Source organism: Oncorhynchus tshawytscha, linkage group LG16 (genome assembly GCF_018296145.1).
Source record: "Oncorhynchus tshawytscha isolate Ot180627B linkage group LG16, Otsh_v2.0, whole genome shotgun sequence".
Lineage (NCBI taxonomy): Eukaryota > Metazoa > Chordata > Actinopteri > Salmoniformes > Salmonidae > Oncorhynchus > Oncorhynchus tshawytscha.
In genome coordinates, this window is record NC_056444.1 from 50,030,725 (window position 1) to 50,046,803 (window position 16,079).

Genomic DNA, 16,079 nt, shown 5'->3' on the forward strand with positions numbered 1-16,079 from the left:
CGTGGAGTTGGTGGATGGAGCGAGACATGATGTCCCGGATGTGCTCAATTGGATTCAGGTCTGGGGAACGGGCGGGCCAGTCCATAGCATCAATGCGTTCCTCTTGTAGGAACTGCTGACACACTCCAGCCACATGAGGTCTAGCATTGTCTTGCATTAGGAGGAACCCAGGGCCAACCGCACCAGCATATGGTCTCGCAAGGGGTCTGAGGATCTCATCTCGGTACCTAATGGCAGTCAGGCTACCTCTGGCGAGGACATGGAGGGCTGTGCGGCCCCCCAAAGAAATGCCACCCCACACCATGACTGACCCACCGCCAAACTGGTCATGCTGGAGGATGTTGCAGGCAGCAGAACGTTCTCCACGGCGTCTCCAGACTGTCACGTCTGTCACATGTGCCCAGTGTGAACCTGCTTTCATCTGTGGAGAGCACAGGGCGCCAGTGGCGAATTTGTTCTCTGGCAAATGCCAAACGTCCTGCACGGTGTTGGGCTGTAAGCACAACCCCCACCTGTGGACGTTGGGCCCTCATACCACCCTCATGGAGTCTGTTTCTGACCGTTTGAGCAGACACATGCACATTTGTGGCCTGCTGGAGGTCATTTTGCAGGGCTCTGGCAGTGCTCCTCCTTGCACAAAGGTGGAGGTAGCGGTCCTGCTGCTGGGTTGTTGCCCTCCTACGGCCTCCTCCACGTCTCCTGGTGTACTGGCCTGTCTCCTGGTAGCGCCTCCATGCTCTGGACACTACGCTGACAGACACAGCAAACCTTCTTGCCACAGCTCACATTGATGTGCCATCCTGGATGAGCTGCACTACCTGAGCCACTTGTGTGGGTTGTAGACTCCGTCTCATGCTACCACTAGAGTGAAAGCACCGCCAGCATTCAAAAGTGACCAAAACATCAGCCAGGAAGCATAGGAACTGAGAAGTGGTCTGTGGTTATCACCTGCAGAACCACTCCTTTTATTGGGGGTGTCTTGCTAATTGCCTATAATTTCCACCTGTTGTCTATTCCATTTGCACAACAGCATGTGAAATTTATTGTCAGTGTTGCTTCCTAAGTGGACAGTTTGATTTCACAGAAGTGTGATTGACTTGGAGTTACATTGTGTTGTTTGTGTACCCTTTATTTTTTTGAGCAGTGTATAATTCTCAGGCTGATGAGAAAATGGAATGACTGATGTTATTGATTTGTTAAAAATGTATACTTATCCACTTTATCCAGAAAATGTCCTTCCATCTGTCCAAAAGTATATTTAATCCATTTTGACCTCATGCGAGTCATTCATGATATTGTTTAAAATTGGGACTAATGATATACAGTCGACTCCTCATGAGTGCACACTATTTTAAGTGCCCAACAGTGTTTTTCCTGTCCCAATTCAATAACATCTATATTATAATATCGTCAGCCCTCTACGCTGTGCGAGGATATCCTGCAATTTTGCACCAGTTTTCTTAGTTTTAGGCTCAAAGGAAGCGCGTCATGCTCTTACATGGTACTGTCAACTTTACATATTGCCAGGGGAGACGATGCTGTAAAAAAGTATTTGACAGTATTAGAACGTTCTCAACTGTCACAAACCGGCTCAAAGCCCGTAATAAAAGGGAGACAACGTGGAGATAAGGAGTAACAAAACATATATTTATTAAATAAAGTAAACCAAGTATAATATACAATGGAGTGTGTAATCAGTAGTGTAAGTGGTCCAGGTGTTTCCCATGTAGCTGACGACCCTCCCAACTCCGCCCACCGGCATCCTAATAAGGAAACAAGAACAACGAGAGAATACGGCAGACAGAGTGGGAGGGTCGTCACATCAACAAACACTCTTTTCAGACTAGGTAGCTGTTAGTCTGTCCAAGGTCAAGGCAGAACTTAATTTATTGATAAGACAGAGTTAGACTCAACATTCCATGGTAATTGTCCTAGTCGTTTACTGGCCAACAAGCTATGCAGCAATGATCATTAGCTGATATAGCAACTATTGAGTCTGAAACAGGGGAATTACTATCAGAACCCAAATTAATCAAAGATTCTCATGCTTCTATAAAGAATTGTACTCCTCTGATTGTAAAGCCACACCAAGCCGGTCTAAAATAATTAAGAAACTCCTCTTCTCTCAACATAAGCCACCTCGCTGGGAACCCAAATCTCTCTCAATGAACTCAAAAGGACAATGGGTAGCGTAAATAAAGACAAATCACCTGAATGGGCTGGTAATTCCTCCTGAGGTCTATTTAACATTTTGTAATCAATTAGGTCCACTATTGCTCAATGATTAACAAGGCCATTCACAAAGGTTGATTTGGGAGAGATGTGAATATAGTACTAATTTTGCTTTTTATTTTTTATATATTAAGGTAACTATGCCACCCAGTATTCTCACTATAGCCCCTTACCTTTGATAAACACAGATACATTATTTTCCTAAATGTTGTCGTCCCATCTCGAGATTTACTTAATTTAATTAATTTACCAAATTGTTCCACACGGACCAAATCGGGTTGTTAAATTTTTTTTTACTATTACATTTCTTAAACGCTTTGTTAAAAACAACAGTGCCTTGGGCTGTATTATCTCTCGATGCAGAAAAAGCTTTTGATAGACTAGAATGGGCATACAGTATCTCTGGTCTTGGAACATATGGTAATTGGCTCCAATTTCATTAATATGATTCAAATGTTATGTCAATATCACTAGAAGCAGCAGACAAGGCGATCCAATTTCGCCTTTGCCATTTTACTATCCCAGTTGCTATAACCAGCAGAATATCTATTGTCAAAAATAATATATAGTCACAGACTTTCTGTAGTTCAATGCTTCCCATGGCTCCCCCTTGTGACTGTTGGGATACACTTTCAAAATGTATATGGCAAAGTTAACGACTCGAGATAAACTTACACTTACAAAGAGGGGAATATTTAGGACTATCAGTACCAAACTTTCAGTTGTATTTCCAGGCTCTAGCATTTTCCCCATCCTAAACCGGTTTAGACATGATTCTTCTGCCCTCGGGCTGAGTATAAAGAGAAATATGGTGTCTCACATTTCCATGGCAGAGGTGGTCTTGAGTCACTGATAAATTCTTTAAACAATGTAAACTATGCTTTGGTCCCATCATTGCTCGCACAATTTCTATTTGGCGCAAAATGGAAAAACAATGTAACTGGGAATCAAAATAGCATGCACATACTCCAATATTTTCACATTAATTCCTTGAAATCTGGAGGTCGGTCTTTTGAACCCTCCCCCAATAGTTCAAATGTGAAATCCGTATGCTTGCCGATATCATGGACAGTAATGGTTTGAGAACATTCCAAGATACATAAAAATAATAGTTTCCGGGTAATGTTTATAGCATTGGTTTTGGCCATATCTCACAAACCCCTGAGGTGCCTTATTGCTATTATAAAGTGGTTACCAATGTAATTGGAGCAGTAAAAATACATGTTTTGTCCTGCGTGTGGTATACAGTCGGATATAACACGGCTGTCAGCCAATCAGCATTCAGGACTCGAAAGAATAATCTCAGCCAAAGCCCAACACATACAAATAAACAATCCATGAAGCCCAATGCATACATACACACAAATACATTTGAGTGTACAAAACTTTAGGAACACCTGCACTTTCCATGAGCGACTGGCCAGGTGAAAGCTATGATCTGCTGTTGATGTCACTTGTTACATCCACTTCAATCAGTGTAGATGAAGGGGAGGAGACCGTTTAAAGGATTTTTAAAACATGAGATATGGATGGTGTATGTCCGCCATTCAGAGGGTGAATGACCAAGACAAAAGATTGAAGTGCCTTTGAATGGGGGTATGGTAGTAGGTGCCAGGCACACCGGTTTGCGTTTGAGTGTGTCAAGAAGTGCAACGCTATTGAGTTTTTCACGCTCAACAGTTTCCTGTGTGTATCAAAAATGGTCCAGCACCCAAAGGACATGCAGCCAACTTGACACAACTGTGGGAAGCATTGGAGTCAACATGGGCCAGCATCCCTGTGGGACGCTGCTGACGTCTTGCAGTGTCCATGCCCCGACGAATTGAGGCTGTTCTGTGGGCAAAAGTGGGTGCAACTCATTATTAGGAAGGTGTTCCTAATGTTTTGTACACCCAGTGTGTGTACCTATGGTGGATACATATATACTGAAACAAAATATAAACGCAACATGCAACAATTTCAAAGATTTTACAGTCATAAGGAAATCAGTCAATTGAAATACATGTATTAGGCCCTAATCTATGGGTTTCACATGACTGGGAATACAGATATGCATCTGTTGGTCACAGATAACTTAAAAAAATATATATATAAAAACATAGGGCAGTGGATCAGAAAACCAGTCAGTATCTGGTGTGACCACCATTTTCCTCATGCAGCATGACACATTTCAGTCACATAGAGTTGATCAGGCTGTTGATTGTGGCCTGTGGAATGTTGTCCCACTCCTCTTCAATGGCTGTGTGAAGTTGATGGATATTGGCGGGAACTGGAACATGCTGTCGTACACGTTGATCCAGAGCATCCCAAATGAGCTTAGTGGGTGACATGTCTGGTGAGTATGCAGGCCCTGGAAGAAGTGGGACATTTTCAGCTTCCAGGAATTGTGCACAGATCCTTGCGACATGGGGCTGTGTATTATCATGTTGAAACATGAGATGATGGTGGCGGATGAATGGCACGGCAATGGGCCTCAGGATCTCCTCACGGTATCTCTGTTCATTGAAATAGCCATCGATATAATGCAATTGTGTTCGTTGTCCGAAGCTTATGCCTTACACCATGCCACCATGGGTCACTCTATGTCAACGTTGTGAACAATGAAACCGCTCGTCCACACAACGCTATACACGTGGTCTGCAGGCAGGTTAGAACTACTGCCAAATTCTCTTAAACAGCGTTGGAGGTGGCTTATGGTAAAAAAATGACATTCCATTTTCTGGCAACAGCTCTTGTGGATGTTCCTGCTGTCAGCATGCCAATTGCATGCTCCTTCAAAACTTGAGAAATCTGTGTTGTGTGACAAAGCTGCAAAAAACAATTGTGGCCTTTTATTGTCCCCAGCACAAGGTGCACCTGTGTAATGATGATGCTTCTTGATATGCCATTCTTGGCAAAGGAGAAATGCTTGTGCACAAATGTGTTTACATCCCTGTTCATAACATTTTAGAGAAATACCATTTTTATGCCTGTGGAACATTTCTGGGATCTTTTATTTCAGCTCATGATACATGGGACCAACATTATATATGTTGCGTTTATATATATGCTTATACACTGAGAATACATATGTCTACTACTGGGCATGTATGGTGGAAACATATTACAAATTGGCGACACAGTGAAGCCTAATCAGACATGCTGGTGCTCATCATGGTTCTTACAGGCAAGTTGAAATGACAAAATGTGCTCCTGGTGCATGCCTCTCAAATGTTATGTAACACCACCATGGGTGCTTCTGACAGGAAACAACGATACAAGTGTAAAAGGCACAACAAAATAGATCAACCATTTCCTTTTGCAGGTACCGTTTCCTTTTTAACACCAGTGGTGCAACTAGTGCTTTCTAACGGCACCAAAACATTTTTGTTCAGAAAGGTAGTGAAATGTTCCAGTGGGCAAATCTTGTGAAAGCGGATTTGCAGCTGCTCTTTTTGCTTCATTGCGCAGGCGCCTATGATAACAGTGATCTCATGACTGGCGACTAGTACTACCAGGAACCTAATACAACCGGCTTCTAGCACTACCAAGGAGTTAATATAACAGGCTACTTGAGACCATGGCTAGTATGTCTCTACCTTCTCTCTCTCAGGTGAGACCATGGCCAGTATATTACCTTCCTCTCAGGTGAGACCATGGCCAGTATATTACCTACCTCCTCTCTCAGGTGAGACCATGGCCAGTATATTACCTTCCTCTCAGGTGAGACCATGACCAGGATATTACCTTCCTCCCCTCTCTCAGGTGAGACCATGACCAGTATATTTCCCAACTCTCTCTCTCAGGTGAGACAATGACCAGTATATTACCTACCTCCCCTCTCTCAGGTGAGACCATGACCCGTATGTCTACCTCCTCTCAGGTGAGACCATGACCAGTATTTTATCTACCTCTCTCTCTCAGGTGAGACCATGACCAGTATATTACCTTTCTCTCAGGTGAGACAATGACCAGTATATTACCTTCCTCTCAGGTGAGACCATGGCCAGTATATTACCTACCTCTCTCTCTCTCTCAGGTGAGACCATGACCAGTATATTACCTTCCTCTCAGGTGAGACCATGACCAGTATATTACCTTCCTCTCAGGTGAGACCATGACCAGTATATTACCTTCCTCTCAGGTGAGACCATGACCAGTATATTACCTTCCTCTCAGGTGAGACCATGACCAGTATATTACCTTCCTCTCAGGTGAGACCATGACCAGTATATTCCCTTCCTCTCAGGTGAGACCATGGCCAGTATATTACCTACCTCCTCTCTCTCAGGTGTGACCATGACCAGTATATTACCTACCTACTCTCTCTCAGGTGAGACCATGACCAGTATATTCCCTTCCTCTCAGGTGAGACCATGGCCAGTATATTACCTTCCTCTCAGGTGAGACCATGGCCAGTATAATACCTACCTCCTCTCTCTCTCTCAGGTGAGACCATGACCAGTATATTACCTACCCTCTCAGGTGAGACCATGACCAGTATATTACCTACCTCCTCTCAGGTGAGACCATGACCAGTATATTACCTACCTTCCTCTCTCTCAGGTGAGACCATGGCCAGTAAATTACCTTCCTCTCAGGTGAGACCATGACCAGTATATTACCTCCCTCTCAGGTGAGACCATGACCAGTATATTACCTTCCTCTCAGGTGAGACCATGGCCAGTATATTATCTTCCTCTCTCTCAGGTGAGACCATGGCCAGTATATTATCTTCCTCTCTCTCAGGTGAGACCATGACCAGTATTTTACCTTCCTCTCAGGTGAGACCATGACCAGTATATTACCTTCCTCTCAGGTGAGACCATGGCCAGTATATTACCTACCTCCTCTCAGGTGAGACCATGACCAGTATATTACCTACCTCCTCTCTCTCAGGTGAGACCATGACCAGTATATTACCTACCTCTCTCTCTCAGGTGAGACCATGACCAGTATATTACCTACGTCTCTCAGGTGAGACCATGACCAGTACATTACCTACATCCTCTCTCTCAGGTGAGACCATGGCCAGTATATTACCTACCTCCTCTCTCTCTCTCTATCTCTCTCAGGTGAGACCATGGCCAGTATATTACCTTCCTCTCTCAGGTGAGACCATGGCCAGTATATTACCTTCCTCCTGACCAGTATAATACAGGTGAGACCATGACCAGTATATTACCTACCTCTCTCTCTCAGGTGAGACCATGACCAGTATATTACCTTTCCTCTCAGGTGAGACCATGGCCAGTATATTACCTTCCTCTCAGGTGAGACCATGACCAGTATATTACCTTCCTCTCAGGTGAGACCATGGTCAGTATATTACCTACCTCTCTCTCTCAGGTGAGACCATGGCCAGTATATTACCTACCTCCTCTCTCTCTCTCTCTCTCAGGTGAGACCATGACCAGTATATTACCTCCCTCTCAGGTGAGACCATGACCAGTATATTACCTTCCTCTCAGGTGAGACCTTGGCCAGTATATTACCTTCCTCTCAGGTGAGACCATGACCAGTATATTACCTTCCTCTCAAGTGAGACCATGGCCAGTATATTACCTACCTCTCTCTCTCTCTCTCTCAGGTGAGACCATGGCCAGTATATTACCTACCTCCTCTCTCTCTCAGGTGAGACCATGACCAGTATATTACCTTCCTCGCAGGTGAGACCATGGCCAGTATATTACCTTCCTCTCAGGTGAGACCATGGCCAGTATATTACCTCCCTCTCAGGTGAGACCATGACCAGTATATTACCTCCCTCTCAGGTGAGACCATGACCAGTATATTACCTTCCTCTCAGGTGAGACCATGACCAGTATATTACCTCCCTCTCAGGTGAGACCATGACCAGTATATTACCTTCCTCTCAGGTGAGACCATGACCAGTATATTACCTTCCTCTCAGGTGAGACCATGACCAGTATATTACCTTCCTCTCTCTCATGTGAGACCATGATCAGTATATTACCTACCTATCTCTCTCAGGTGAGACCATGGCCAGTATATTACCTACCTCTCTCTCTCTCTCTTAGGTGAGACCATGGCCAGTATATTACCTACCTCTCAGGTGAGACCATGACCAGTATATTACCTTCCTCTCAGGTGAGACCATGACCAGTATATTACCTTCCTCTCAGGTGAGACCATGACCAGTATATTACCTCCCTCTCAGGTGAGACCATGACCAGTATATTACCTTCCTCTCTCTCAGGTGAGACCATGACCAGTATATTACCTTCCTCTCTCTCAGGTGAGACCATGGCCAGTATATTACATCCTCTCTGGTGAGACCATGGCCAGTATATTACCTACCTCTCTCTCTCAGGTGAGACCATGATCAGTATATTACCTACGTCTCTCAGGTGAGACCATGACCAGTACATTACCTACATCCTCTCTCTCAGGTGAGACCATGGCCAGTATATTACCTACCTCCTCTCTCTCTCTCTATCTCTCTCTCTCTCTGGTGAGACCATGGCCAGTATATTACCTTCCACTCAGGTGAGACCATGGCCAGTATATTACCTTCCTCTCAGGTGAGACCATGACCAGTATAATACCTTCCTCTCAGGTGAGACCATGACCAGTATATTACCTCCCTCTCAGGTGAGACCATGACCAGTATATTACCTTCCTCTCAGGTGAGACCATGGCCAGTATATTACCTTCCTCTCAGGTGAGACCATGACCAGTATATTACCTTCCTCTCAAGTGAGACCATGGTCAGTATATTACCTACCTCTCTCTCTCAGGTGAGACCATGGCCAGTATATTACCTACCTCCTCTCTCTCTCTCTCTCAGGTGAGACCATGACCAGTATATTACCTCCCTCTCAGGTGAGACCATGACCAGTATATTACCTTTCTCTCAGGTGAGACCTTGGCCAGTATATTACCTTCCTCTCAGGTGAGACCATGGCCAGTATATTACCTACCTCCTCTCTCAGGTGAGACCATGGCCAGTATATTACCTACCTCCTCTCTCTCTATATTACCTCTCTCTCTCAGGTGAGACCATGGCCAGTATATTACCTTCCTCTCAGGTGAGACCATGGCCAGTATATTACCTTCCTCTCAGGTGAGACCATGGCCAGTATATTACCTTCCTCTCAGGTGAGACCATGGCCAGTATATTACCTTCCTCTCAGGTGAGACCATGACCAGTATATTACCTTCCTCTCAGGTGAGACCATGACCAGTATATTACCTCCCTCTCAGGTGAGACCATGACCAGTATATTACCTTCCTCTCAGGTGAGACCATGACCAGTATATTACCTTCCTCTCAGGTGAGACCATGACCAGTATATTACCTCCCTCTCAGGTGAGACCATGACCAGTATATTACCTTCCTCTCAGGTGAGACCATGACCAGTATATTACCTCCCTCTCAGGTGAGACCATGACCAGTATATTACCTTCCTCTCAGGTGAGACCATGACCAGTATATTATCTTCCTCTCTCTCAGGTGAGACCATGGCCAGTAAATTACCTTCCTCTCAGGTGAGACCATGACCAGTATATTACCTTCCTCTCAGGTGAGACCATGACCAGTATATTACCTTCCTCTCAGGTGAGACCATGACCAGTATATTACCTCCTCTCAGGTGAGACCATGACCAGTATATTACCTTCCTCTCTCTCAGGTGAGACCATGACCAGTATATTACCTTCCTCTCTCTCAGGTGAGACCATGGCCAGTATATTACCTACCTCTCTGGTGAGACCATGGCCAGTATATTACCTTCCTCTCAGGTGAGACCATGACCAGTATATTACCTCCCTCTCAGGTGAGACCATGACCAGTACATTACCTACATCCTCTCTCTCAGGTGAGACCATGGCCAGTATATTACCTACCTCCTCTCTCTCTCTCTCTCTCTCTCTCTCTGGTGAGACCATGGCCAGTATACTACCTTCCTCTCAGGTGAGACCATGGCCAGTATATTACCTTCCTCTCAGGTGAGACCATGACCAGTATAATACCTTCCTCTCAGGTGAGACCATGACCAGTATATTACCTCCCTCTCAGGTGAGACCATGACCAGTATATTACCTTCCTCTCAGGTGAGACCATGGCCAGTATATTACCTTCCTCTCAGGTGAGACCATGACCAGTATATTACCTTCCTCTCAAGTGAGACCATGGTCAGTATATTACCTACCTCTCTCTCTCAGGTGAGACCATGGCCAGTATATTACCTACCTCCTCTCTCTCTCTCTCTCTCAGGTGAGACCATGACCAGTATATTACCTCCCTCTCAGGTGAGACCATGACCAGTATATTACCTTCCTCTCAGGTGAGACCTTGGCCAGTATATTACCTTCCTCTCAGGTGAGACCATGGCCAGTATATTACCTACCTCTCTCTCTCTCTCAGGTGAGACCATGGCCAGTATATTACCTACCTCCTCTCTCTCTCAGGTGAGACCATGACCAGTATATTACCTTCCTCGCAGGTGAGACCATGGCCAGTATGTTACCTGCCTCCTCTCTCTCAGGTGAGACCATGGCCAGTATATTACCTTCCTCTCAGGTGAGACCATGACCAGTATATTACCTCCCTCTCAGGTGAGACCATGACCAGTATATTACCTTCCTCTCAGGTGAGACCATGACCAGTATATTACCTCCCTCTCAGGTGAGACCATGACCAGTATATTACCTTCCTCTCAGGTGAGACCATGACCAGTATATTACCTTCCTCTCAGGTGAGACCATGACCAGTATATTACCTTCCTCTCTCAGGTGAGACCATGACAGTATATTACCTACCTATCTCTCTCAGGTGAGACCATGGCCAGTATATTACCTACCCTCTCTCTCTCTCAGGTGAGACCATGGCCAGTATATTACCTTACCTCTCAGGTGAGACCATGACCAGTATATTACCTTCCTCTCAGGTGAGACCATGACCAGTATATTACCTTCCTCTCAGGTGAGACCATGACCAGTATATTACCTCCCTCTCAGGTGAGACCATGACCAGTATATTACCTTCCTCTCTCTCAGGTGAGACCATGACCAGTATATTACCTTCCTCTCTCAGGTGAGACCATGGCCAGTATATTACCTTCCTCTCTGGTGAGACCATGGCCAGTATATTACCTCCTCTCAGGTGAGACCATGACCAGTATATTACCTCCAGACCATGACCAGTATATTACCTTCCTCTCAGGTGAGACCATGACCAGTATTTTACCTTCCTCTCTCAGGTGAGACCATGACCAGTATATTACCTACCTCTCTCTCTCTCTTAGGTGAGACCATGACCAGTATATTACCTTCCTCTCAGGTGAGACCATGGCCAGTATGTTACCTCCCTCTCAGGTGAGACCATGACCAGTATATTACCTACCTCTGACCAGTATATTACCTCCCTCTCAGGTGAGACCATGACCAGTATATTACCTTCCTCTCAGGTGAGACCATGACCAATATATTACCTCCCTCTCAGGTGAGACCATGACCAGTATATTACCTTCCTCTCAGGTAAGACCATGGCCAGTATATTACCTTCCTCTCTCTCAGGTGAGACCATGGCCAGTATATTACCTTCCTCTCTGGTGAGACCATGGCCAGTATATTACATCCTCTCAAGTGAGACCATGGCCAGTATATTACCTCCTTCTCTCAGGTGAGACCATGACCAGTATATTACCTTCCTCTCTCTCAGGTGAGACCATGACCAGTATATTACCTACCTATCTCTCTCAGGTGAGACCATGGCCAGTATATTACCTACCTCTCTCTCTCTCAGGTGAGACCATGGCCAGTATATTACCTACCTCTCTCTCTCTCTCTCTTCTTAGGTGAGACCATGACCAGTATATTACCTTCCTCTCAGGTGAGACCATGGCCAGTATATTACCTACCTCCTCTCTCTCAGGTGAGACCATGGCCAGTATATTACCTCCCTCTCAGGTGAGACCTGACCAGTATATTACCTTCCTCTCAGGTGAGACCATGACCAGTATATTACCTCCCTCTCAGGTGAGACCATGACCAGTATATTACCTCCCTCTCAGGTGAGACCATGACCAGTATATTACCTTCCTCTCAGGTGAGACCATGGCCAGTATATTACCTTCCTCTCTCTCTCTCTAGGTGAGACCATGGCCAGTATATTACCTACCTCTCTCTCTCTCTTAGGTGAGACCATGGCCAGTATATTACCTCCCTCTCAGGTGAGACCATGACCAGTATATTACCTTCCTCTCAGGTGAGACCATGGCCAGTATATTACCTACCTACCTCCAGTCTCTCAGGTGAGACCATGGCCAGTATATTACCTACCTCCTCTCTCTCAGGTGAGACCATGGCCAGTATATTACCTACCTCCTCTCTCTCTGGTGAGACAATGGCCAGTATATTACCTTCCTCTCAGGTGAGACCATGACCAGTATATTACCTTCCTCTCAGGTGAGACCATGGCCAGTATATTACCTACCTCTCTCTCTCAGGTGAGACCATGGCCAGTATATTACCTACCTCCTCTCTCTCTCTCAGGTGAGACCATGACCAGTATATTACCTCCCTCTCAGGTGAGACCATGACCAGTATATTACCTTCCTCTCAGGTGAGACCATGACCAGTATATTACCTTCCTCTCAGTGAGACCATGGCCAGTATATTACCTACCTCTCTCTCTCAGGTGAGACCATGGCCAGTATATTACCTACCTCCTCTCTCTCTCTCTCAGGTGAGACCATGGCCAGTATATTACCTTCCTCTCAGATGAGACCATGGCCAGTATATTACCTTCCTCTCAGGTGAGACCATGGCCAGTATATTACCTTCCTCTCAGATGAGACCATGGCCAGTATATTACCTTCCTCTCAGGTGAGACCATGGCCAGTATATTACCTTCCTCTCAGGTGAGACCATGACCAGTATATTACCTCCCTCTCAGGTGAGACCATGACCAGTATATTACCTTCCTCTCTCTCTCCCTCTCAGGTGAGACGATGACCAGTATATTACCTTCCTCTCAGGTGAGACCATGGCCAGTATATTACCTACCTCTCTCAGGTGAGACAATGACCAGTATATTACCTACCTCCCCTCTCTCAGGTGAGACCATGGCCAGTATATATTACATCCTCTCAGGTGAGACCATGGCCAGTATATTACCTTCCTCTCAGGTGAGACCATGACCAGTATATTACCTTCCTCTCAGGTGAGACCATGACCAGTATATTACCTTCCTCTCAGGTGAGACCATGACCAGTATTTTACCTTCCTCTCTCTCAGGTGAGACCATGACCAGTATATTACCTACCTATCTCTCTCAGGTGAGACCATGGTCAGTATATTACATCCTCTCAGGTGAGACCATGGCCAGTATATTACCTACCTCCTCTCTCTCTCTCTCAGGTGAGACCATGACCAGTATATTACCTACCTCTCTCAGGTGAGACAATGACCAGTATATTACCTACCTCCCCTCTCTCAGGTGAGACCATGACCCGTATGTCTACCTCCTCTCAGGTGAGACCATGACCAGTATTTTACCTACCTCTCTCTCTCAGGTGAGACCATGGCCAGTATATTACCTACCTCCTCTCTCTCTCAGGTGAGACCATTGCCAGTATATTACCTACCTCTCTCTCTCAGGTGAGACCATGGCCAGTATATTACCTACCTCTCTCTCTCAGGTGAGACCATGGCCAGTATATTACCTACCTCCTCTCTCTCTGGTGAGACCATGGCCAGTATATTACCTACCTCCTCTCTCTGGTGAGACAATGGCCAGTATATTACCTTCCTCTCAGGTGAGACCATGACCAGTATATTACCTTCCTCTCAGGTGAGACCATGGCCAGTATATTACCTACCTCTCTCTCTCAGGTGAGACCATGGCCAGTATATTACCTACCTCCTCTCTCTCTCTCAGGTGAGACCATGGTGAGACCAGTATATTACCTTCCTCTCAGGTGAGACCATGACCAGTATATTACCTTCCTCTCAGGTGAGACCATGGCCAGTATATTACCTACCTCCTCTCTCTCAGGTGAGACCATGGCCAGTATATTACCTACCTCCTCTCTCTCTCTCAGGTGAGACCATGGCCAGTATATTACCTTCCTCTCAGATGAGACCATGGCCAGTATATTACCTTCCTCTCAGGTGAGACCATGGCCAGTATATTACCTGAGACCATGACCAGTATATTACCTCCTCTCAGGTGAGACCATGACCAGTATATTACCTTCCTCTCAGGTGAGACCATGACCAGTATATTACCTTCCTCTCAGGTGAGACCATGACCAGTATATTACCTACCTCTCTCTCTCAGGTGAGACCATGGCCAGTATATTACCTACCTCTCTCTCAGGTGAGACCATGACCAGTATATTACCTTCCTCTCAGGTGAGACCATGACCAGTATATTACCTTCCTCTCAGGTGAGACCACCAGTATTTTACTTTCCTCTCTCTCAGGTGAGACCATGATTATATTACCTACCTATCTCTCTCAGGTGAGACCATGGCCAGTATATTACCTACCTCTCTCTCTCTCTCTTAGGTGAGACCATGGCCAGTATATTACCTTCCACTCTCTCAGGTGAGACCATGGCCAGTATATTACCTTCCTCTCAGGTGAGACCATGGCCAGTATATTACCTCCTCTCAGGTGAGACCATGGCCAGTATATTACCTTCCTCTCAGGTGAGACCATGACCAGTATGTTACCTTCTCAGGTGAGACCATGACCATTATTTTACCTTCCTCTCTCTCAGGTGAGACCATGATCAGTATATTACCTACCTATCTCTCTCAGGTGAGACCGTGGCCAGTATATTACCTACCTCTCTCTCTCTCTCTCTCTTAGGTGAGACCATGACCAGTATATTACCTTCCTCGCAGGTGAGACCATGGCCAGTATGTTACCTACCTCCTCTCTCTAGGGTGAGACCATGGCCAGTATATTACCTCCCTCTCAGGTGAGACGATGACCAGTATATTACCTTCCTCTCAGGTGAGACCATGACCAGTATATTACCTTCCTCTCAGGTGAGACCAGGACCAGTATATTACCTTGCTCTCAGGTGAGACCATGGCCAGTATATTACCTTCCTCTCTCTCAGGTGAGACCATGGCCAGTATATTACCTTCCTCTCTGGTGAGACCATGGCCACTATATTACATCCTCTCAGGTGAGACCATGGCCAGTATATTACCTTCCTCTCAGGTGAGACCATGACCAGTATATTACCTTCCTCTCAGGTGAGACCATGACCAGTATATTACCTTCCTCTCAGGTGAGACCATGACCAGTATTTTACCTTCCTCTCTCTCAGGTGAGACCATGATCAGTATATTACCTACCTATGTCTCTCAGGTGAGACCATGGCCAGTATATTACATCCTCTCAGGTGAGACCATGGCCAGTATAATACCTCCTCTCAGGTGAGACCATGACCAGTATATTACCTACCTCCTCTCAGGTGAGACCATGACCAGTATATTACCTACCTCCCCTCTCAGGTGAGACCATGACCAGTATATTACCTACCTCCTCTCAGGTGAGACCATGACCAGTATATTACCTACCTCTCTCTCTCAGGTGAGACCATGGCCAGTATATTACCTACCTCCTCTCTCTCAGGTGAGACCATGCCAGTATATTACCTACCTCTCTCTCTCAGGTGAGACCATGGCCAGTATATTACCTACCTCTCTCTCTCAGGTGAGACCATGGCCAGTATATTACCTACCTCCTCTCTCTGGTGAGACCATGGCCAGTATATTACCTACCTCCTCTCTCTCTGGTGAGACCATGGCCAGTATATTACCTTCCTCTCAGGTGAGACCATGACCAGTATATTACCTTCCTCTCAGGTGAGACCATGACCAG